The following is a 26,054-nucleotide window of genomic DNA, read 5'->3' on the forward strand; positions in this document are numbered from 1 at the left end:
ACCAACCCTTATATATAGCTTTCAGTGATTACAAAAAAGCATTTGATTGAGTCGAAACATCAGCAGTCATGGAGGCATTACGGAAGCGGGGTATAGACGAGCCATATGTAAAAATATTTAACGATATCTATATCGGCTCCACAGTCACCGTTGTCCTCCATAAAGACAGCAACAAAAGCCCAGTAAAGAGAGACGTAAGACAGGGAGATACGATCTCTCCAATGCTATTCACAGCGTGTTTACAGGAGGTATTCAGAGACCTGGAGTGGGAAGAATTGGGGATAAGAGTTAATGGAGATTACCTTAGTAACTTGCGATTCCCTGATGATATTGCCTAGCGTAGTAACTCAGGGGACCAATTGCAATGCACGCTCACTGATCTGGAGAGGCCAAGCAGAAGGGTGGGTCTAAAAATTAATCTGCAGAAAAGTAAAGTAATGTTTAACAGTCTCGGCGAAGAGAACAGTAGTTTACGATAGGGAGCAAAGCACAGGAAGTGGTAAAGGAATACATCCACTTAGGGCAAGTAGTGACCACGGGTCCTGATCATGAGACAGAAATAATCAGAAGAATAAGAATTGGCTAGGGTGCGTTTGGCAGGCATTCTCAAATCATGAACGGCAGGTTGCGACTATTCCTCAAGAGAAAAGTGTATAACAGCAGCGTCCTACCAGTACTCATGTATGGGGCAGAAACCTGGAGGCTAATGAAAAGGGTTACGCTTAAATTGAGTACGGCGCAACAAGCTATGGAAAGAAGAATGATGGGTGCAACGTTAAAAGATAAGAAAAGAGCAGATTGGGTGAGGGAACAAACGCGAGTTATTGACATCTTAGTTGAAATCAAGAAAAAGAAATGGGCATGGGCAGGACATCTAATGAGGAGGGAAGATAACCGATCGTCATTAAGGGTTACGGACTGGATTCCAAGGGAAGGGAAGCTTAGCAGGGTGCGGCTGAAAGTTAGGTGGGCGGATGACATTAAGAAGTTTGCAGGGACAACATGGCCACAATTACTACATGACCGGGGTAGTTGGAGAAGTATGGGAGAGGCCTTTGCCCTGCAGCGGGCGTAACCAGGCTGTGGATGATCATGATGATGATGATGATGCTGACATCAGAACAATGTGGATAAGTAAAAAGTGGCATCAAATGCTTTGATAGAGCATGCAGCAACGACTAAACACAATATGACTGGGTGAACTCTAGCACAATTGGCCAGCAAGGAAACTGGAAGACATGCCTGTACCCGGATTCCCTAGAGTTTTCTAAACGCTCTAGAGCACATTATTCACAGCACGAAACATCAATTCGTGGTTTTTAAGAAGACAATTTGGCTAGATTAATATAGGCTCTTTATGAAGTTTATCAAGCATAATTACTCAAACCACCAATTGTATTTAACTCAGAGAAGGCTACTTTAGGTAAGTTCATTAAACTGAGGGCACTATACCAAAACAAAGAATTCGCGATCAGCCACTAGAAATTCTGAAAATGGCAATGCAGTAAAATGATTGCATATTACACAAATGTATCCGGCAACTCGAAAGGTAGCGCCAGTTTTGTACAAATCTTTGTGAAAGCACGCCGATCAGGTGATTGATCCTCGTGCTGCTCAGCTTCCAGCAGTGCAGCAGGTTCCTGCGGGATGTAGGGATGCCTGCAGAATCAGCATAGCCTTCAAAAGTAAGAAACATTTAGTTTATTGCGTTGTAAATCTGAAAATGTGTGATTTGCCAGTGTCATGTGGAATTGCAAACAGAGCCTCACACAGACAGCTGCATGAGTCTGCGTCTGGGTGTACAAATGTCTATTTGTTATATCTCATGAGGTTGCACTGCTATGTTGTAACAAGTGAATTTTCAGGAAGGAACGAAATCAGCAGCAACAATAGACAACCATGACAATCAACAACAAAACTCAATTATATAGTAAAACATAGATCATTAGAAAAAATATTGAGCGCATAAAATTTATTCTGAAAGGTAGACCTCGATTCTCTAGAGATGCTATTCCTTTTCGCTGTTCGTTAGTAGTCTGACCGACGCCCCGGCCCATACTACCTACTGGAGCAGCCGGCCGTTAGCGGTGGTCGACAGTTAGCGATATGAAATCGAGGGGTAAGTAACGCTACAGAATCGCAGTCCTTACTTTATTACGCACTGCCCTAACCTACGATTGCAAGAGCTGACATGCCGTCCTTAAGATTTGGTTTGTCTATGTATTTCTTAAAGGCAGGGGTCTGATTGAAATGTCTCGAATAGAAATAAACCTCGTTATTGTAAAATCGGCCTATATCAGCTCTGCAACATAGAAGACCAATACGCGATGACACACAAGAACATAACCAATACACACAGGTTCTCGCGACGCGGACCTCCACACCGAACTGCATACACGAAAAAATCTTAATACAAGGTTCTATCTGCTTAAGCGTCAACATAGCAATCGTGTGCCAATGCGGAAGCCCATGATACATCGATGTATACATTACACAAGTAATGTGCTTGCGGGAACGGGTATGTAACGAATAACTTCTTGCCAGGAAACTACCCAACGATCAGCAACTTTCAGTATTTTCCAAATTCTGGTTCCCTGTGCTTCCAGTTGTCCATTATATCGCCCTCTCGCTGCGATCTCCTACCGCCCTGGTGGACTCAGATGGTAGAGCGACTGCCTCGGAAGTGCGATGGTCCAGGGTTAGATGGCCGAACAAGAACGAATTTTTCTTTTTCAATCTTAAGCCTTCTGCATAATAAACCCATGTGGGTTTCGTTTGTAGCTTAGAGATACATTCGGGAGGATGACATTTTCCCCTTTTGTGATACTTCCTCCACCCTGTGGGATTCCAAAGATCCGAATTCCCATATTGCGGCTCCCTCTGCTTCGAGTTGTCAATTAATTCGCCCTTCCGCTGCGATCTTCTAACCTCTTTGTTTACTCAGGTAGTAGAGCGACCGCCTCGGAAACGCTCTGGTGCAGGGTTATTGTCCCGGATTAGGACACATTTTTCGTCCTCTTTCAAGCCTTCTGCCTAATAAACCCGCGTGGGTTTCCTTTCTAGCTCCGTGATACATTCGGGTGGATGATATTTTTTCTCTTTCATGATACTTCCTCCACCTTGCGGGATTCCGCAGAAGTGATTTTCCAAATTCTGGCTCCCTGTGCTTCGAGTTGTTGAAGAATTCACAACCGCGCTGCGATCTTCTACCCCTCTGGTTGACTCAGATGGTAGAGCGACCGCCTCAGATACGCGCTGGTCCAGGGTTAGAGACCCGGACAAGGACGAGTTTTTCGAGAACTGTTAATCCTTCTGTCGAATAAACCCTCATGAGTTTCCTTTGCAGCTTTGTGATTAATTCAGGTGGATGATATTTTTTCCCTTTCATGATACTTGCTCCACCTTGCGGGATTCCGCAGAACGGATTTCCCATATTGCGGCTCTCTGTTCTTCCAGTTGTCGATTAAGTCGCCCCCGCACTGCGATCGCCTATCCTCCTGGCTATCTGTGATTTTTGAGTGACCGCCACGAAAACAATCTGGCCCATGGATAGAGTCGCGGACATGGTCGAGTTGTTCGTCAGCTGTTAATCCTTCTGTCTAAGAAACCCGTGTGGGTTTCAATTCACGTCTTTCCTGGTACAGGTCCTGCTGCTGTCAAGTACGCATGCACCTTCGCAGACTATCGCCGAGCTTCATCAAGAGGTCACTAAAGATAGCACAAGCACATCTGGCAGCGCAGTCACCGTGGGGACGCCACAGGTACATGGATATCGGATGTCATCGACCATGACGTCATCAGCCCTTGACCCTATAAATTCGGCACCACACCCGTCCGTCTTCAGTGGGCACGGCGAAAGCGCTGCGGGCAAGGTGCTCAAAATCCTACGTCTTTTCTTGGTACAGGTTAGTTATGTGTGTACCATACGACCTGACGATAGGTTTTTGGTTCTCCTGCCATGCCCACGCACATGTCTAGGCTGTGCCTATAGCTGCTATTGCTCATGTATGCTGTTTGTTTGTGGAGATATAGAAATGAATCCAGGCCCAACAGTTGATGAAATTTTTCAGACACTCATTGAGGGGCAGAAAGACATTAGGTCTCGTTTAGAGGCAACAGAAAGGGCACTGGGGAACTTTGGTGCTCGCTTGAATAACATAGAGGCAAACATAAAAGAACTGCAGATGAAAACAGATGGCAGTGACAACATAAGCAAAGCTTTGAATGGAGTGCAGGATGCACTTAAACGGCATCAGGCCAGACTCGAAGATTTAGAAGATAAAAGTTGGAGGTCAAATTTAATTGTTTTTGGCGTAAAGGAAGATCCTATTGAATCAGAGTCCGACTTGCGCAGAAAAGTTATCGATGATTTCTTTTCTGCTAAATTGGGAGTGCAGCGATCATCTGTGGCTCGAATCCATCGACTGGGGAAAAGTTCTTCTAATCGCCCTGTCATAATGCGCTTTCAGGACTATAGGGAAAAGCAAGCAGTCTCGAGCAATGTATCTAAACTAGAGGGAAAATATTAGAATCGATAATGACTACTGCGCGGAAACACTGTGCAAACGAAAGCATCTTTGGCAAAGTGCGAAACTTGAAAAGAAGGCTGGAAGTAAGGTTTTCTTGGTTTATGACAAATTGAAGATCGATGGGCTGTACAATAAATGGTATGCTGCTCTAAACTCTAGAACATTGATAGAGCGCAACATGACATCCTTATCTGAAAGTTAATGGCCAGATACGTCCGATGTGCGGTTAGTTTCTTTCAATGCAAGAAGCATTGTGAACAAAAAAGAGAAATTGGAAGATTGTTTGCTCTCTTTGGATCTGCACGTGTGTGTCATAACTGAAACCTCGCTACACGACCAAATCAGTGCCGATGACATAGTCCCACCAGGTTATCAGGTATATCGGCGGGACCGAGGATCTAGAGGGGGTGGTGTTGCTGTGGTTGTTAAATCCTTTGTCGATGTTGACGTAGAAAGCCAGATTGCTGAGCATGAAATCCTTTTTTTGAAAATCAAAGTGAAGGAAACGGCGTTTCATTTGTGTGCAGTTTATCGTGTGCCAAACGCTGATGAAAGCTTTTTGAGTAAATTGTATGATCGCTTGTTGTTGTTATGAAATAAGAATGCGATTGTAACGGGTGACTTTAATTTGTCTTTATTAAATTAGAACAATCTGTCTTTTGGATTCTCGCATACGAGCGATAGAATCCTTGATGTTATGCTTGCTCTTGGTCTTGACCAAATAGTTACTGAATGTACTCGCGGAACATCAATTCTTAACCTGCTGTTCATTAGTGAAGGATTTAGAGAAGGAACTGTTACAATTTAACCCGGCATATATGACCATAAGTTAATATTTTTTTCCTGGAAGGCTGAAAAATCAAAAACACATGCGCTTGATGTCGCTACAGTTAAGAAATTTAGTAGAGCTGACGATGTGGCGGTTATTGACTATATTGAAGAAAATGTCGGGATTACATGTGATGATGTGGAAAACTCTTGGCAATGGTTTGCTAATGTGCTTAGGCATTGCATTAAAAAAATGCGTTCTAAACAGAAAAATACTTAAAAAGCGGAAACATTCATCGATTACTCTTTAAATTATACACATTAGGCGTAGACATAAGAGATATCGTAAGTAGCAGGGGACGTCAACGCCATTGTTTATAGAAATCAAATGTGACCTATTCTCAAAAGTGAGCTGCGCCAGCACTAAATATATTTCGAACACAATAGCAGAGTTTCTAAAGACTCCTCCGCAGAAATTTTGGCAGCACTTGAGGAAACCCAAAGATGCACTTTCTAAAATAAAAGTTAGGGACACGATTATCACTGATGCTGCCGAAATAGCTGAGAATTTTAATGAGTATTTCTACAAGGTGTTTTAAATTAGATGAATATGAAATAAAAGCAGTGGCTGCACCAGAGCATGGCATTGAAGTAACTATTGAGGGTGTCCTGGCAATGCTCTTGAAACTGGACACTAAAAAATCCGCTAGACCCGATGGTCTTCTGAATGTATGTTTGAGGCGTTACGCAGAACGAATATCAGGTTGCCTCACAGACAGCTTTAAGCTCTCATTAGCAAATGGAAAAATTCCTTCAGATTGGAAACTAGCACGTGTGGTTCCCGTATATAAAAAAGGTGATCGATTGTCAGCTTCAAATTATCGGCCTGTTTCCATAACATGCAGTTGCTGTAAGATGTTGGAGCATATCGTAGCCGGCTACCTGCGAAAGTTCCTGAGCGATCATTATGCTTTGTCTGATAATCAGCACGGGTTTAGGCAGGAGTTATCCACAGTTACTCAGACTATTTTGTCTGTACATGAATTTGCGCGGGTGCTTGATACGTCCGGGCAAACGGACGTGGTTTTCTTTGATTTTAGCAAGGCCTTTGATAAGGTGTCACATGGCAAACTTCTCTACAAGATGGAATGGATGGGTATACCATTTTTTATCATTCGATGGATTCAAGCCTACCTTACAGACAGACGGCAATATGTGCAAATTAATAAGACCGCTTCTAGTGTTGTTAATGTTCATTCAGGAGTTCCTGAGGGAAGTGTGCTGGGACCATTGTTGTTTTTAATATATTTTAACGGATACGAAAGGCGCGGACAAGAAGAGAGAAGAGAAGACGAAGAGGACGAGGAGATTGGGAGGCCGAGCTGCGCTGTAATCACGCTACGATCATCGTCCATCGCCTGTAAATAAAACCATTTCCTCACAACTCTTCGTAACAGTTGTGGTGGAAGGTGCTGGGTAAACGACACCCGAAGAGGGAGGCTGAACCACAAGTTCTTCCACGGAGCCGTCGCCTTGCTGGACTCCCACCGAATCCACCAGAGTTGAATATGTCCCACGAAGCAAACGAACAACGGCCCATTCCAACTGCTGCGCCGACAAGTTCTGTTCTGCAGCTGACAGATGCGCGTCCCTTCGCCAGAAGATCGGACGAAGACATCGAGGAATGGCTCATCCATTATCACCGGGTGAGTGCCGCCAACACGTGGAACAGCGCTTCTCAGCTTTCGAACGTCGTGTTCTTTCTAACGGATACGGCGTTGCTGTGGTTCGACAATCACGAGGAGACGTTCACAACATGCGGAAGATTTGTTTCGGAAATCAAAGAGCGATTCGGCGACTCCTCGACGAAAAGAAAAGGGCAGAACAGACGCTACTGCAACGTGCGCAAGTGCCAGGGGAAACCTGCACGACGTACATCGAGGCAGTAATAAAACTGTGTAGGACGGTGGACTGTGGAATGTCCGAGAAAGACGAAGTCGGGCACATCCTAAAAGGAATTGCCGAGGATGTATACAATTTCCTCATTGCAAAAGACAACCTGGCTTCCGTCGCTGACGTCATTCGGCACTGTCGCACTTTCGAGCAACTAAAGACGAGGCGCATCACGCCGAAGTTTGGCAGGCTAGCCAATGTCACAACAGTTGCAAGCGTGGACAGCAACCAGCCTCTCGATCTTGCATCAACGATCCGGCAAATAGTTAGGGAAGAGCTCAGCCTGCATGCGCAAGTCACACATCCAGGCACTCATAGCTTCCGCCTACCACCAGATGTTGAGCCAAACGTGGCATCCTTCTCTCCGTATCCTGCTTCAAGGGGCCCTGAGGATTATCAACTCGCGCCTCGACAGCAGTCACGTCTCTACGACAGAGGCCCTACCTATGACGCTCGGCCACAACGAGAGCAGCCGCGTTTTCACCCCGAGGCCCTGTGACTTCTGTCAGGCCGCGACAAGAACAGCACCGACCCTACTACCACGACGCGACTTTTGCACGATATAACGGATTTCAGCAAGCAGCAGAGACACATTATCCACATGACAACGAACTTTCTCGCCGACCGCAGCCGCCTACCATTCGTTTCGAGGAAGACGTTGTGAACCGCGGCCCTCCCGTGTGCTACAACTGCGGTTCCACAGGCCATATAGCTCGGTATTGTCCCCAAGGCCATCAATCACGTAAGACACCACCGATGTTCTCGTCACCCAGAACCCGTACTTCATATGATTGCGGACGACCGATTTCCTTACAATGGACCACTTCTCACACGAGCCCAGACGCAGCGATTCGCCAGCATCTGAGCGCAGTTTGACACCACCAAATAACCGTCCCCGCCGCTCTCCGTCTCCTCGGCGCCGTTCTTCCTCACCGCCGCCGGGAAACTAGCCTCCGCGGCCAATGGAGGTGTGGTCGCCGGATGGTCTTTGCCAGAAATGCCTCTGCCTGTTGTGATGCTCAAAAACAAAGTGAATGTCTCGATTGACGGAATACCGACCATGGCGTTAGTTGATACTGGGGCGACTGTGTCTGTGATGAGCCTCGCTTTCAAAAACCGTCTAGGCCACAAAGTTATGTTTTTTCGGAGCGACGGTATTACCTTTCGTGGAGTAGGCGGCGAGTGGCTTCATCCCCTTGGTGTTTGTGCTGCGAGTGTTTTGTTGGCTGGGAAAGTGTTTGTGTCGGAATTCCTTGTTCTTTCTCGTTGTTCGCACGATGTTATCCTTCGGATAGATTTTCTTGAACAGTGCGGCGCTTCCGTGGCCTGTGGTTGTGGCGAAATATCCTTGAACAAGTTATTTATATCAGCACATTCCGAACAAAGGTCGGGTGGTGAAGACCAGGACACCTGACACACTCAGTGTTCTTGATGAAGTGATTGCACCATCGTGGTGCCTGACGCCCGTTCGTGTTTCTGCAACTACTGTTGATGCTGATTGTGTTGACCTTGTAGTTAGGCCTCTCCGCATAAACTGTGCTAAAAAAGATATACTTGTGCCCTGCTCTGTCGTGTGCATGACGAAAGGAGTCGCCACATTGTGGGCGCTGAACTGTTCCGCCACGCCGGTTGTCCTTCCTCGCGGTATGAAAATCACTCTCTTCGATAAAGCCGCGTGTAGCTCAATAGCGGCACTAACTACGGACTTCTCTACAGCTTGCTCTCCTTGCGATAATCGCCATTCTGAAGAGCTAATGCTCGGCATGATCAGCAAGGCTCACGATACATCGGAACGGCAAGCACTGGTAGAGGTCCTTGCCAGGCATGAGGCAGCATTCGACTTCACGCATGTAGATGCACCCCTTCATTTACCGTCGTCCCGCGATCGTCACAAAATAGATACCGGCTCAGCACACCCAATCCGCCGGAAGCCGTACCGAGTGTCATCATCCGAACGCAAAGTTATTGCAGAACTAGTCAAGGAGATGCCGAACAAAGGTGTCGTTCAAGAGTCGTCTAGTCCATGGGCAGCCCCAGTAATCCTGGTCCGAAAAAAAGATGGCTCCTGGAGATTCTGCGTGGACTACAGACATCTAAACGCAGTGACGAAGAAGGATGTATATCCACTACCCCGAATCGATGACGTCATTGATTGCTTACACGCTGCTTCTTAGTTCTCAACACTTGATTTGCGATCGGGGTATTGGAAAATACCTATGGACCCTGCCGACAAGGAAAAGACCACTTTCGTGACTCCGGATGGCCTATTCGAATTTAATGTTATGCCTTTTGGCCTTTGCAATGCTCCTGCCACCTTTGAAAGATTCATGGACACAGTACTACGTGGTCTAAAGTGGGAGATATGCATGTGTTACCTCGATAATGTTGTAATCTTTGGCCGCACGTTTGAAGAACATAACGAACGCCTCAGCCTCGTTCTCGACTGCATTGAGAAAGCTGGACTGGTTCTGAACTCAAAAAAGTGTCGGTTTGGCGAACGTGAAACACTGGTCCTGGTACACTTAGTCGACAAGGATGGCGTCAGACCCGATCCTCATAACATTGAAGCGGTGAGCTCCTTCAAGCCACCGCAGTCAGCACGAGAACTCCGCTCATTAATTGGCCTATGTTCGTATTTTTGTCGCTTTGTTCCCCGGTTTGCCGACATCGTTCACCCGTTGACAAGTATTTTGCGACAAAATGCATCCTTGAATTGGACACCAGAGGGTGACGCATCATTCTCTCAACTGAAGTTTATACTAACGTCAGCACCCCTCTTGCGTCACTTCGATCCATCTTGCCCGACAGAAGTTCACACTGATGCTAGTGGAATCGGGATAGGAGCGGTGCTTGCACAACGTCATAGTGGCGCAGAACATGTTGTCGCATATGCCAGCCGTTGCCTGAGCACATTTGAATGCAATTATACGGTTACGGAACAGGAATGTCTGGCAGCCGTTTTCGCCATACAAAAGTTTCGGTGTTATCTTTAGGGTAGACCATTCAAGATTATCACCGACCACCATTCTTTATGTTGGCTGGTTAGTTTGCGTGATCCCTCTGGTCGTCTCGCATGTTGGGCGCTGCGCCTCCAGGAATACGACTTTGTGGTATCGTACAAGAGTGGCCATCGTCACGCTGACGCAGACTGCCTCTATCGGATTCCTCTTGCGACTACCGACTGCGATACAGAGAACTTTGACGACTGTCTCGCTGCTGTTACTTCTACGTTCCCTGACGCGGCAGACTTTCAGCGAGAACAACGGAATGATGTTACCCTCGATCCTCTTTTTGTCGCCGCCCGTACATCTAAAGGCAGCGGTCGCTTTACTGTCCGTGATAAATTGCGCTACAAAACTAATTACTCCGGGCATGGAGCGCGTTTTCTGCTTGTTGTCCCCGGGAGTCTCCGCTCCGACGTTCTACGCGCCATGCATGACTATGTGACATCCGGCCATTTCGGCTTCGTACGAACGCTGCATCGCACGCAGGAGCGCTTTTACTGGCCCGAGCTGTACGAAACAACCAAGTGCTATGTCGCTAGTTGTGAAACGTGCCAACGTCACAAGCGACCAACCACCGCAGCCCCGGGTCCCCTTCGGCCATTGAAACCGCCCAGTACGCCGTTCGAGCAAGTAGGCATTGACCTTTTGGGTCCATTCCCGTTATCTAACAACAAGAACCGTTGGATAATTGTCTGCGTAGACCATCTTACACGGTATGCAGAAACTGCAGCCATACCGTCTTTTACCGCTGCTTGCGTGGCGGTCTTCCTGCTGCGTTCCGTGGTCCTTCGTCATGACCCACCACGTATCATCATCAGAGACCGTGATCACCAGTTCACTGCTGATGCCATTGAAGAGTTACTTCGTTTTTGGACTTCACAGTTCCGTCATTCCACGCCGTATCATCCACAGACCAATGACCTCGTTGAAAGGACGAACAGAACGCTGACCAACATGCTTGCCATGTACGTCTCCTCCAATCATGAGAACTGGGACGACGTGCTGCCCTTCATCACTTACGCATACAACACGGCGGAACACGAAACCACGAACTATTACCCATTTTACCTTTTGTATGCAAGGTTACCGCGAAACCCTCTCGACACTTTCTTACCCTTCGTACTGCACAGTGACGAATCTGTATCGAAGACTTTGTGTCTCGCCGAAGAAGCCCGTCGAATAGCACGTCTTCGTACTCTGGCCTCGCAAAGTCGTTCGAAAGAGCGATACGACGACCGTCACGTACAAGTATCGTTGGAGAAAGGTGACTTCGTCCTTCTGTGGACACCGCAACGAAAGCGCGGATTGTGCCAAAAGTTCTTGTCACAATATTCAGGCCCATTTGTAGTCGTGGACCGCCTGAGCAAACTCACTTACGTCATAGCTCGCCTCCTGTGCAATGGTCGGCGATCAAGCAGAACTCAGCCGACTCATATTGCACGCCTGAAGCCTTTCTACCCTGCTTGTCCATCCTGACTCGCTCCGCGGGCTTCGTCTGATTGTGGGGAAATGTAACGGATACGAAAGGCGCGGACAAGAAGAGAGATGAGAAGACGAAGAGGACAAGGAGTTTGGGAGGCCGAGCTGCGCTGCGATCACGCTACAATCATCGTCCATCGCCTGTAAATAAAACCATTCCCTCACAATTCTTCGTAACAATATGTAAATGATTTAGTTACGGTTGTTCCTGAAGATGTCTTTGTTAAGTTATTCGCAGACGATTGTATTGTGTTTAAACAAATTTCATCAGAACCTGACCACGCTCTGTACAAAAGCAGTTTTCGCCATTGAGGAATGGTGTCTGAAATGGGCTGTGGAACGTAATAGTGAAAAAACTATTCTCTTACGTATAACTAGAAAAAATTCTCCCAGTTTGCTTCCTTACTTTCTTCGCGGCAACATGATTTTGGAAGTTGAGAAATATAAATATTTATGTATAACACTTGACAATGAGTTAAAATGGTCGGCTCACATAACTAATATTTCTACAGCTGCATTTCGAAAGTTATGGGTTTTACGAAGAAAGCTAAAAACTGCCCCTACACACATAAAAAAGTTGGCTTACGAAACTTGTTTGCGGTCTTTACTTGAATAGGCTTCAGTAGTATGGGACCCATACACGAAATAAGATATAATGATCCTTAAAAAAGTCAATAGGAAAGCGGTTAGGTTTATATACGGAAAATACTAAAGGGAAGACTCTCCCTCGCAGTTAATGATCTCAAATAACATTCATACACTAGAAACCCGAAGAAAGATTAATAGATTGATATTCTTGTGCAATAGTTTAACAGAAAAAAATAAGCTCCAGCTTCCAGACTGCATTAAGCGTCCTCTAGTGAGAAGGACTCGGAGCGTTCATGAGCATTCACTTGCTCCCCTCTACGCCAAAACTAACTGTTTTAAATACAGTTTTTTTCCCTAGAACAGTGCAAGATTGGAATTCGTTACCGGCATCTGTTTTTTCTTCACAAAATTTTCTGATGCGTTACATCGTCTGCTTACCTGATAATATACGAGAAGAAAGGGGGTTAACCGAGGGTCCCGATTTTATTAGTCATATTATAAGAAGCCAACAAACATTGACACCAAGGGCAACATAGGGGAAATTACTTGTGCTTAATAAATGAAATAAGGAAACGAAGAATTAATGGAAATTAAAGTGGATGAAAAAACAACTTGCCGCAGATGGGAACCGAACCCACAACCTTCCCATTTCGCGTGCGATGCTCTACCAATTGAGCTACCGCGGCGCTGTTTCCCCATCCACTTTCTTGGGTATTTATGTGTCCTAGTAGAACCCTGGGAGTGTTAGCCAGCGCCACCACACACAGACCTTGGCGGCGGACGTGGGACGTCCTTTTTGCCGCAGGCGTCACGAGAACGTGATCTTTTTGGGTGAAGGCAACTGGTCAATAAACCCACATATGCTACCTGAAGGCATCAATGTAGCCGGATTCGAGACCCTCGTTAAGTAATAAACGAGAAGAAAGGGGGTTAACCGAGGGTCCCGATTTTATTAGTCATATTATAAGAAGCCAACAAACATTGACACCAAGGACAACATAGGGGAAATTACTTGTGCTTAATAAATGAAATAAGGAAACGAAGAATTAATGGAAATTAAAGTGGATGAAAAAACAACTTGCCGCAGATGGGAACCGAACCCACAACCTTCGCATTTCGCGTGCAATGCTCTACCAATTGAGCTACCGCGGCGCTGTTTTTTGTTTTGTTTTGTTTTTTGTTTTTGTTTTTTCATCCACTTTAATTTCCATTAATTCTTCGTTTCCTTATTTCATTTATTAAGCACAAGTAATTTGCCCTATGTTGTCCTTGGTGTCAATGTTTGTTGGCTTCTTATAATATACCTGATAATATGTATGTTTTATATCCGTGAGCTGCTAATATTGTATAATTTTATTCTTTTGGTTTCTTATTTTGGTATCCGTGTGCTGCTAATATTTTACAATTTTATTGATTTGGTTTATTCTTTGGATATACGTGTGCTCCTAATATTGTATAAATTTTATTCTCTTGGTTATGTAACAATGTAAATTCATTCCTGCTTAGGCCAACCAATGGCCTGCAGTATTCTGAAATAAATAAATAATTGTAGCTTTGTGATACATTCGGCAGGGTCACATTTTTCACTCTCATGATTTCATCCACCTTAAGGGATTCCGCAGAAGTGATTGTTCGTATTCCAGGTTCTTGTTATTCCAATTGTCGATTAGGTCGCCCTCGCGGTGCGATCGCGTAGCCTCTTCGTTCTCTGAGATGGTTTAGTGAACGCCACGAAAACGTGCTGGTCCAGGGTTAGAGTTCCGGATCAGGACAAATTTTTCATCAACTGTTGGTTCTTCTGTCTAATAAACCCGTGTGCGTTTCATCTGTAGCTTCGTGATTCGGGTGGATGACATTTTTCCGTTTTATGATACTTCCTCCACCTTGCAGGATTCCGCAGAAGTTATTTTACCCATTCCTGCTTCCCGTTCTTCCAGTTGTCTATTAAGTCGCCCTCGCACTGCGATCTCCTAGCCTCCTGGTTAACCCAGATGGCAGAGCGACCGCCTTGGACACGCGCAGGTCTAGGGTTAGAGTCCCGGACAAGGACAAGTTTTCCGTCAACTGTTAATAATTCTAAGAAACCCGTCTGGGTTTCCGTTGTAGCTTTGTGATAAATTCGGGCGGATGACATTTTTTTCCCTTTCATAATACTTCCTCCACCATGCAGGATTCCGCAGAAGTGATTTTCTATATTCCAGCTTCCTGCTCCTCCAGTTGTCGATTAACTAGCCCTCGCGCTGAGATCTCCTAGCCTCCTGGTTAAACCAGATGGTAGAGCGATCGCCACCGAAACCCGCTGGTCCAGGGTTAGAGTCCGGGACAAGGACGACTTTTTCGTCAACTGTTCATAAAATTATGGGGTTTTACGTCCCAAAACCACTTTCTTATTATGAGGCACGCCATAGTGGAGGACTCCGTAAATTTCGACCACTTGGGGTTCTTTAACGTGCACCTAAATCTATGTAGGCGGGTGTTTTCGCATTTCGCCCCCATCCAAATGTGGCCGCCGTGGCCGGGATTCAATCCCGCGACCTCGTGGTCAGCAGCCTAACACCATAGCGACTGAGCAACCACGGCGGGTGTGAAATGATAATACTTCTAAGAAACCCGTGTGGGTTTCCTTTGTAGATTTGTGATAAATTCAGGTGGATCACATTTTTTCCCTTTCATGGTACTTCCTTCACCTTGCAGGATTCCGCAGAAGTGATTTTCTACATTCCAGCTTCCTGTTCTTCCAGTTGTCGACTAAGTCGCCCTCGTGCTGCAATCACCTAGCCTCCTTTTTAAACCAGATGGTAGAGCGACCACCTCGGAAACGCGCTGGTGCAGGATTGGAGTCCCGGACAAGGACCAATTTTTCTTCCTCTTTAAGCCTTCTGCATAATAAACCCGCGGTGGCTCGCTTCCGAACGCCCGTCTGTAATTTTAAGTCTTTTTTAGGAAGTGTAGAGCACATTTTTACCCTTTGTGCCTCTCTCTCACCGAACGCCGGTCTGGGGGTCACCGTCCTGCGAGGGAAGCACAGCAAGCGGCTCCCTAAGCGCACCGGACTGAAGCAGTGCGGCGAGCCTCCGCCTTCGGCCGTCCTTCATGATGCACTGATGGAATCCGTCGCAAGCAATCAGCAATCAGGTCAGCATCTTGCTTCTGTAGACCACAGAGAAGATGAGCAAGCAAGGAAAAGGCTACGTGAAGAAGAGATCGACACAAGGGAATCTACAGGAGAAAACGAAGAGATGGACCAGACAGCCTTCACTGTTGTCTCTTACAAAAAGAAAAGAGCCGCAGGTGTTCCTGTTATATTCAAGCCAACTCAGCGTGACAGCAGCTTATGGAAAGTAAACCAAGATCTTCTGGCTTCTGCGGTCGTGACAACAGCCCAAGAAAAGGTACTCAGCCACCCTCTCAACAAGGATGGCAGCCTCATGGCGACAGTGTCTACACTTCCTGCAGCGAATCGTCTCCTCACAGTGACAGATCCATCGCGTATTCCTGTAGAAGCTCGAGTTCCATACTCCTACTCTGCCACGTACGGGAGGATACAGGATGGTCCTGTTGAGTACTCGGATGACGACCTCAAGGAGTATTTGAGCGAAGAGGGAGTCATATCTGCTAAAAAGCAAGTTTTGTACGTCCCTGACGAAGATGGCATAGTAACGGAAACCCGAAGACGCTCGGTCATCCTGGACTTCTCTAAGGAGGCCCCTTTACCAAACCGAGTGTGGCTTGGATTCTGCAGTTATCCCGTGACGGAATACATGGGGTTTGCTACTCAATGTTTCAGATGTCAAAGACATGGGCATATAGCGAAATATGTAAAGGCCCCATCCGCTGCAAGATATACGCAGGTCCACATACGCATAAGGAGTGTACGTCACATTCCCAGCCTGGGTGTGCAAACTGTGGAGCTGAGCATGCTGCGTCATACGGAGGGTGTCCTAACAAGAAATCAGCCACTCTTGCACGGACGATGGAGCAAATCCAAGGAAAAGTGCGGAAACGACGACAACCACCACCGAATCCGGATGTGATATATACATCTACAAACCAAATGCGACACGGCTTTGAAAAAGTCCTTCGCCTCAGTCGTGAATGAAAACCAGCAAAGGCCTTCAACTGCAAAGTGTCCATCAAACCCCTCAAGTGATATAACCTCACGCCCACGACAGCAACGAGTGTCCTTAAGGTCGCTGCAGAAGAACAGGATGAACCAACAAAAGCTGTTAGATGGTAGCACTGCAAATGGGATATCAAGTATGCTGATTCCCATGATTTTCGCCGCAATCAGGGCTATTCGCCGTGCCAGCCCATCGTTTAAGAGCATTCCTGAGGTAGAGGCCGCCCTTGCTTTGGAACCACTGGTTTCGTCTTCATTCACAACGCAAAGCCGTGATTCTTCGCAGTAGCAACGATGGCTTCGCCAATAATCGTCTCACAAGCGCTGTCCACCAACAAACACTTCCGCACATGTACTGTATTCCAGTGGAACGCTCGCGGTTTGCGGTCGAAGTTAGCAGATTTTAAGCATCTTGTGCGAGTGTACCGATTCCCTTTTATGCTCATTTCCGAGTCTCGCGTCGACGAGCAGTTAAGGATGAATGGTTATTATTTTCATCAGTCAAGGCGTCAAAATGGAATTAGCCGACTGCTCGTTGGATTTCGCAACGACCTACGTGCCTCTGCGTTTGACGTAGCACCACATGACAAGAACGAATATATTTTCGCAAGCACTGTCATTGCATCCAAAGTGGTTACCCCGATCGGCGTCTACTAGGATCACCTTTCGACGTAACAAGATTGGAAAACCTATTGACAAACACTCAGTCTCCACATACTATTTGTGGCGATTTCAACGCACATAACGAGATCTGGGGCAGTTCACATGCATGCGATCGGGGTGCTAAGCTTGCGAAGCTTCTTGCAAAATACAATATAGAGCCCTTGAACGATGGCAGCATAACGTACCTGAGAAAGCCGAAGACAGTTAGCTGCATTGGCGTCACATTCGTATCAAGTCAAGTCACCCCTATGTTCGGATGGTGTACAGATTTCGAGACTCGAGGTAGTGATCACTACCCGATCCTAATCTCTGCCCTTCATTTTCGGACGTCGCCCAGATAATGAAACTGAAATCGGTAGACTGGGAAGCTTACACAGCAGCCGTAAACAAAGGGATCACAGCCTCGAATACGAATGCAGAATTAATACGGACAATAGCTTATTGCCTCAAACAAAGTACCCGCTCTGCCACTAAGCATTGTAATGTACCAACTAACCACGAGGAATTGAAAGGTTATGTGCCATTCGAAGGCGTGCCGAAAGGAAGGCTCTACGTACTAAGAATATCGAAGACCTCAGAACTTGTGGAGGGGCACAAAGACATATACGACGTTACCTCACCAAACTGGACCAAAAAAAGGAGGAGGGACTTTTGTGGGACACTTGACATACGACAACCGCTGAGCAAAATTTGGCGAGTCGTCAGAGGCATTCGCAAAGAGCCGCAACACCTTTATCATTTTATCGCCCTCTCATTACATGAGCGCGCATCCCTGAAAGAGGTCGCAGAACAGTGCTGCATGCTCCTTTCCAACGGGGCACAACCTTTTCGGCAAATTGCAAGTCATCAGCCTAGTCCACCTCGAGCTACCCTTCCTGACTTAGAATTACCATTCACCATCGAAGAGCTTACGGCAGCAATCGGTGACGTAAACAAGCGATCATCACCTGGCCATGACGGTGTGAGTTACGAAGCGCTCGCAAATCTGTGCCACACATCTCGCCTACGCCTTTTGGAGTACTATAACGCCTCATGGGTAACTGGGGAGGTTTCTACGCAATGGAAGCTTGCGAAAGTTATTCTTATATTGAAGCCAGGGAAGCAGGCAACAAAGTACGCCTCCTTCAGACCCATATCTCTGCTTAGCTGCGTAGGGAAGCTATTTGAAAAAATGATCTACAAACGACTAAATTGGTTCCTGGAAACTAGAAAAGTTTACCCGGAGGAAATTTCCAAGTTTCTTGGAGTTATGATCGATAGGAACCTCACATGATCACCCCAAGTGAAAAAACTGAATGAGAAGATTTCCTTGTCGTCGCACGTATTCCGATTTTTTGTCGGGTCAAAGTGGGGCAGTAACTGTCGATCAATGGTGCTCCTCCATAAGGCCTACGTCAACAGAACACTACGATATTACCTCCCGATCCTGCACAAACTGTCTCCCGCAAGCAAGAGAAAACTTGAGGCAGCACGAAGCAACTGCCTTCGCGTATGTCTTGGCCTTCCGAAGGGGTCGTCCCACTCAGGAACTGTAGCAGAAGCTGAATGCCTGCCTCTCGAAGTGCTATCTTCGCAGGAGACACTACGGATTCACCTCCGTCACGTCATTCATACTAAGACTCACTTTTTAAAGGATATTTCTAGAAACCGTGCTACATCTAGCTTTGGGCAGGCTGTCGGAAGCATATCTATTTCGATTCCTGCTCATGCGCCACAAATTATGCCCACGAAACATTTCACCATGGACCCTTTCCCCACTGTAAATCGTGCCATATATACCTGGAATCAGTCCGAAAAAGAAAATGCCTCAAGCAGCGACTTATCAGATAGATTTGGAGTATATGCCCAAAGAATACGCAGCCGCAACGCACATTTTCACAGATGGCTCTAAAACTCCACATCGTTCATCATGCGGACTTTTTGTTCCCTCTACACGGCAACGATTCTCGTTTCGTCTTGAGCGAGCGACATCATCTACTTCAGCGGAGCTATATGGCATTAAGGAGGCCCTTCTGTATGTACTTCGACAGCAGCCGCCAAAGACATGGGTGATTTTCACAGAGTCAAAAGCAGGCCTACAAAGTATGTGGAACAGTCACAAGTGTTGCAATAATCAACCTGCAGCATTTGACATTGCTTATCTTCACCACAGGGCTAAGATTGCTGGGCATTGCATAAAGTTCCAGTGGATACCTGGCCATGCCGGCTTCTCGGGAAACAAAAGAGCGGATGAAGCTGCCAGAAATGGACTCCAATACCGCAAGTTCAAAAGAACATTTTTCACAAAAGCCGACGCTTCAAACATGGCAAAAAAATATGCGTCAAGAAAAAGACCGCATCTGGAACCTGCCGCTTCTCCAAGATAACGTTCTGCGTTACATTGACCCAGAAATGAGCCCAAAAATTCCACGACCACTTCCTCGACACTTGGAGACATTGTAGCATCGTCTTGGACTGAACGTGGCATACACGAATAATTATCTGTACCGCATAGGGCTTACTACTAACCCATACTGTGATAACTGTCGCAACGTACAGACGATTGAGCACATATTTTTAGAATGCCCCGCGTACCGCGACGAGAGACAATTTTTTGAGCAACAAATGGATATGATTTGCCACGAACCGTTAACGTTACTGAACATCTTAGGTGCAATGCCTGGCCCTTCAAAACAGCGACGGGTATGTATTTATTGTTCAAATACCTGTCAGAAATTGGTCTAATATGAAAGCTTTAAAAATTGCACACCTTACATACAAAAGCCTAAGTTTACCCGCAATGTCACCTGTAAATATTAGTATCAGGTCCACTCGGACATTCCATATTTATTTTTATCCTATTTTTCTCCCACTCTCTTCTGGAATCTTTTAATCCCATTCCCCAACCCTACACAGAGTAGCATGCCAGCGGTTATATACGCACCGGCAAAATTCTCTGTTTTTCTAATAAAGAGCTCTCTCTCTCCCTCTCTCTCCCTCTCTCTCTGTGGGTTTCGTTTGTAGCTTCGCGATACATTCGGGTGGATGACATTTTTCTCTCTTATGATACTTCCTCCGCCTTGTGGGATCCCGCAGATCCGAATTCCCATATAGCGGCTCCCTCTGCTTCGAGTTGTCGAATAATTCGGCCTCGCGCTGCGATCTTCTAGCCTCCTCTTTTTCTCAGTTGGTAAAGCGACCACCTCAGAAACGCGCTGGTGCAGGGTTGGAGTCCCGTACAAGGACGAATTTTTCTTCTACGTTTAAGCCTTCTGCATAATAAACCCGTGTGGGTTTCCTTTGTAGCTTCGTGGTACATTTGGGTGGATGACATTTTTTTCCCTTTCATGATACTTCCTCCACCTTGCGGGATTCCGCACAAGTGATTTTCCAAATTCTGGCTCCCTGTGCTTCGATGTGCTGAAGAATTCGCCCTCGCGCTGCGATCTCCTACCCCCTGGTTGACTCAGATAGCAGAGCGACCGCCTCAGATACGCGCTGGTCCAGCGTTAGATTCCCGGACAAGGACGACTTTTTCGTAAACTGTTAATTCTTCTGTGTAAGAAACGTGTGTGGGTTTCCTTTGTAGCTTCGTGATACATTCGAGTGGATGACAATTTTTCCCTTTCATGATACTTCGTCCACCTTGCGGGATTCCGCCGAAGGTATTTCCCAAATTGCGGCTCCCTGTTCTTCCAGTCGTCGATTAAGTCGCCCCCGCGCTGCGATGGCCTAGCCCTTGGTTATCTGAGATGGTTTAGTGACCGCCAGGAAAACACGCTGGTCCAGGGATAGAGTCCCAGACAAGGTCGAGTTTTTCGTCAGCTGTTAATACTTGTGTCTAAGAAACCCGTGTGGATCTCCATTGTAGCTTCGTGATACATTCGGGGAGGTGACATTTTTCACTCTCATGATTTCATCCACCTTGCGGGATTCCACAGAAGTGATTTTTCATATTCCAGCTTCCTCTTCCAGTTGTCAAAGTATTCGCCCTCTTGTTGCGATCGCCTAGCCTCCTGGTTAACTCAGATGGTAGAGCGACCGCCTCGGAAACGCGCTGGTCCAGAGTTAGAGTACCAGAAAAGGACGAATTTTTCGTCATCTGTTAAGCCTTCTGCATGAGAAACCCGTGTGGGTTTCCTTTTTAGCTTCGTGATACATTCGGGTGGATGATATTGTTTTCCCTTTTATGATATTTCCTCCAACTTGCGAGATTCCGCAGAAGTGATGTCCTGCATTGCGGCTTCCTGTTTTTCCAGTTCTCGATTAATTCGCCCTCTCGTTGCGATCGGCTAGCCTCCTGGTTAACCCAGATGTTAGAGCGAACGCATACGAAACGCGCTGGTGCCGGGCTAGAGTCCAGGACAAGGAGGAATTTTTCGTCATCTCTTCAGCCTTCTAAGTCACCCATGCGGGTTACCTGTATAGCTTCGTGATACATTCGGGTGGATGACATTTTTTTCGCTTTCCTGATACCATCTTCACCTTGTGTGATTCCCCGGAACCCATTTCCCTTATAGTGTATCCATGTTCTTAGAGTTCTTGATTATTTCGCCCTCGCGCTGCGATCTCCTAGCCTCCTTGTTTTCTCATATCGTAGAGCGACAGCCTGGGAAACGCGATGGTCTTGGGTTATAGTCGCGGACAAGGACGAATTTTTCGTCAACTTTTAGGCCTTCTGTCTAAGAAACCCATGTGGGTTGCCTGTTTAGCTTCGTGACACATTCTGTTGGATGACATTTTTTTCCATTTTATATTTCCTCAACCTTTCTAGATTCCGCAAGAATGATTTCCTACATCCCAACTGCATGTTTTTCCAGTTGTCGTATAATTAACCCTCGCGTTGTGATCTCCTAGCCTCCTGGTTAACTCAGATGGTAGATCGACCGCCTGGGAAACGCGCTGGTCCTGGGTTAGAGCCCAGGACAAAAAGGAAATTTTCGTCCTACCGTTCAGCCTTCCAAGTCACACATGTGGCTTTCCTGTGTAGCTTCTTGGTACATTCGAGTGGATGGCATTTTTTTCTCTTTCGTGATACCATCTGGTGGGATTACGCACAACCTATTTCCCATATTATGTATCCCTGTTCTTCGAGTTGTCGAATTATTAGCCCTCGCGTTGCGATCTCCTATCTTCCTGGTTAATTCAGATGGAAGAGCGACCGCCTCGGAAACGCGCTGGTCCAGGGTTAGAGTCCCGGTCAAGGACGAAATTTTGGTCAATGATTGAGCTTTCTGTCGTAGATACCCGTGTGGGTTTCCTGTGTAGGTTCGGGATACATTCGGGTGGATTAACTTTTTCCCTTTTATGATACTTCCTCCACTTGCGACATTCCGCAGAAGTAATTTCCTGCATTGCGGTTCCCTGTTCTTCCAGTTGTCGATTAATTAGCGCTCGCGTTGCGATCTCCAAGCCTCCCGGTTAAATCAAATGGTAGAGCGACCGCCTCGGAAACGCGCTGGTCCAGGATTGGGGGAACATGCCCGAAATTTAAGTAAATTAAAGGACAAGTACGCACATTTGGTCCCGCACGTATTTGAACGCACAGGATGCGAGGCACGATTGGGAGAGAGAAAGATTCTAGGCAAGAGTGCCGACGCGACGGCGCGCACCAGTTTGGAAGCGCACCACATTGAGAAATATCGAAGCAAGTGCGTAAGCACGCCTTCTGTATCGCTTTTTGCTGCAGGGCATCAATTTTTGGAAGCGACTGCTGATTTGATTGTATATTAGTATCCCTCGCCTTTTTCTAGTTTTTTTTCTAGTTTTTCTCGTTTTCTTGTTTTTTGCGCCTGATTTCGTTGGCTGCTGGCACGTTCGTTCATCGATGCGCAATCTCTTTCCCCCTCTGTGTAACTCCCTTGCCCCTTCACTTCTGCCTTTCCCCTTATATAAGGTAACAGTGTTCCGTCAATAAAATTTAGTTGACATGCAGCGCTTGTGTCTCGTCAATGGTACTATCTAGTTGCATGTGTTTGCACTGTTACAATATTTATGTCAAGGTAGAGCGACAGCCTGGGAAACGCGATGATCCTGGGTTAGAGTCGCGGACACGGACGAATTTTTCGTGAACTTTTAAGCCTTCTGTCTAAGAAAACCATGTGGGTTTCCTGTGTAGCTTCGTTACACATTCAGGTGGATGACATTTTTACCCTTTTATGATATTTCCTCCATCTTGCGAGTATCCGCAGAAGTTATTTCCTACATTGCGGCTCCCTGTTCTTCCAGCTGTCGTGTAATTAGCCCTCGCATTGTGATCTCCTAGCCTCCTGGTTAACTCAGATATTAGAGCGACCGCACCGGAAACGCGCTTGTCCAGGGTTAGAGTCCCGGACAAGGACGAATTTTTCGTCAACGGTTAAGCCTTCTGTACAAGAAACCCGCGTGGGTATCCTGTGTAGCTTCCTGATACATATGGGGGGATGACTTTTTTTCCCTTTCGTGATACCATCTGCAGCTTGTGTAACTCCGTAGAACCTATTTCCCTTATTATGTATCCCTCTTCTTCAAGTTGTCAAATCCTGGTTAATTCATATGGTTGAGCGACCGCCTCGGAAACGCGCTGGTCCAGAGTTAGAGTCCCCGAGAAGGATGAATTTTTCGTCATCTGTTAACCATTTGCATAAAAAAACCATGTGGGTTTCCTGTGTAGCTTCGTGATGCATTCAGGTAGATGACATTTTTTCACTTTTATGATATTTCCTCCACCTTGCGAGATTCTACAGAAGTTATTTCCTACATAGCGGCTCCCTGTTCTTCCAGTTGTCGATTAATTACTCCTCGTGTTACGATCTCCTAACGTCCTAGTTAACTCAGATGGTAGAGCGACTGCATCGGAAACGCGCTAGTCCAGGGTTAGAGTCCAGCACAAGGAGGAATTTTTCCTCAACTGTTCAGCCTTCTGTCTACGAAAGCCATGTGGGTTTCCTGTGTAGCTTCGTGATACATTCGGATGTATGACATTTCTACCCTTTCAGCAATTCATTTCGGCACCGGCGGTGAAACCGCACGTAATTATGTTACAAGAAACTCTTGATGACGCGCCCTCCTTCCCGGGATTCCGGGTTGTATCGATAGGGGAGGAAGGAAAGCGGGGTTTGGCAACCTTGGTCGCACGGAAGTGCTCCTTTCAAGTACACAAATTACCAATCGGCAAAACTAGGGCGGAAATCATTATGGTCGAAATTATCCCTAACAATTGGCTTAAGAGCAGTGTCTTCCGTTTGAACATATACAGCTCGCCATCTGATCAACCGCAGGCATTCGCCACAATCATGACAAAGGCGGTGGCCCTAAGCAAGAGAGCCCCCAAAATGATAGCGGGTGACTTCAATGCACCCCACAATGCCTGGGGATGCTCCCGCCAATCCACCAAGGGCAATCTCATTGTCCAGGCAGTAGCTGACTGCTCACTGGAATTGATTACGGATCCTCAATACCCGACGCGAACCGGCACGTCGGTAGTCCGAGACACCACTCCGGATCTGGCGTTTGTCGAGAACGCCTCCGGAGCAGGATGGCAAAATTTGCAAGAGAACCTGGGTAGCGACAACTTCATTGTGGAGATTACCCTAACAATTACCACAGCCTCTACCAGGGAACTTAAAGTAACGGACTGGGATGGCTTCCGGAAAATGCGGAAGGCGGACCAGACCAACTACGATAATCTCGATAGTCTGTTCACAAGACTACAGAAGGACGTACAAGCTGCGACCAAGGTGGTTAAGACCGACCTAAAAGTAGATCGGATGGACGCGTGCCTTGCACACCTTCTAGAAGCCAAAAACTCCATCCTGCGACGCTGGAGAACGCACAGACTCCACCGCCGACTTCGCAAGAAAATTGCGGAGCTGAATCGTACGATAGAAACTCATTCCATCGAACTGTCCAAACAACAATGGAATGAAGTCTGCTCCACGGTTGATGGGCAGATGAGAACGGGGGGCAAATGGAACCTGCTCAAACAAAACAATCAGAGACTGGTCATCGATCGCATAATATATAATCAAAAGGCGGCGGGTGTATTTGAGCACGTCTTCGTTGAAGGGTTGGCCGAATACTTTCTCCCGCTGGGCCCCTCCGATGACGGGGATTATCCTCGTTACCGGGGGGGAGCGGTGGGGTAGCTCTACGCCCCCTTCACGGAATCCGAAATCTGGGAGGTGCTCCAAACGCTCAACGGTCCCTCTGCACCGGGCCCGGATGGAATCTCCAATAAGCTCCTCCGCAACTTGGACGAACAATCAGTTGCGCTGCTCACCGGGGAGGTCAATAAAATTTGGGAAACGGGCCTCGTCTCTGACTCCTAGAAGACAGCCTCAGTGGTGCTCATCCCGAAACCAGGCAAACCTCTTGCGCCGGAGAACATGCGACCCATCTCGCTTAAGTCCTGCGTGGGTAAGGTGGCCGAACATGCCATTCACCACCGTATATCTAGGCACATAGAAACTAATGAGTTATTCCCTCACAACATGGTCGGCTCTCTGCCGGCACTCTCCCCACAGGACGTCATGTTACTTATGAAGAGGCAAATCATTGATGACGACACTAGAGACACTCGGGGCATCCTTGCTCTAGACTTGTCCAAGGCTTCTGATAACATCTCGCACCCGTTCGTGCTAGACGCCATCTCGGACCTGGGTCTGGGGCCACGATTCCATGCGTACGTTAGCTCCTTCCTGAGGGATCGAAAGCCCACTGTCAAAATAGCGCAAATCAAATCCAAGGAATTTACATAGGGAGGGAGAGGCACCCCGCAAGGGGCGGTCATCTCTCCCCTATTGTTTAACACCGCCATGAAGGGCCTCTCGGACAGACTGGCCACAGTAAGAGGACCGGGTCACGCCCTCTACGCGGATGATATTACCGTGTGGTGCATGGGAGTTGCAGTTGAGAGTGCGCTCCAACAGGCGCTCGACATCACAGAACACTTCCTACTAGACACAGGCCTGAGTCTGTCACCAACCAAGT

The sequence above is a fragment of the Dermacentor andersoni genome, chromosome 1 (genome assembly GCF_023375885.2).
Source record: "Dermacentor andersoni chromosome 1, qqDerAnde1_hic_scaffold, whole genome shotgun sequence".
Taxonomy (NCBI): domain Eukaryota; kingdom Metazoa; phylum Arthropoda; class Arachnida; order Ixodida; family Ixodidae; genus Dermacentor; species Dermacentor andersoni.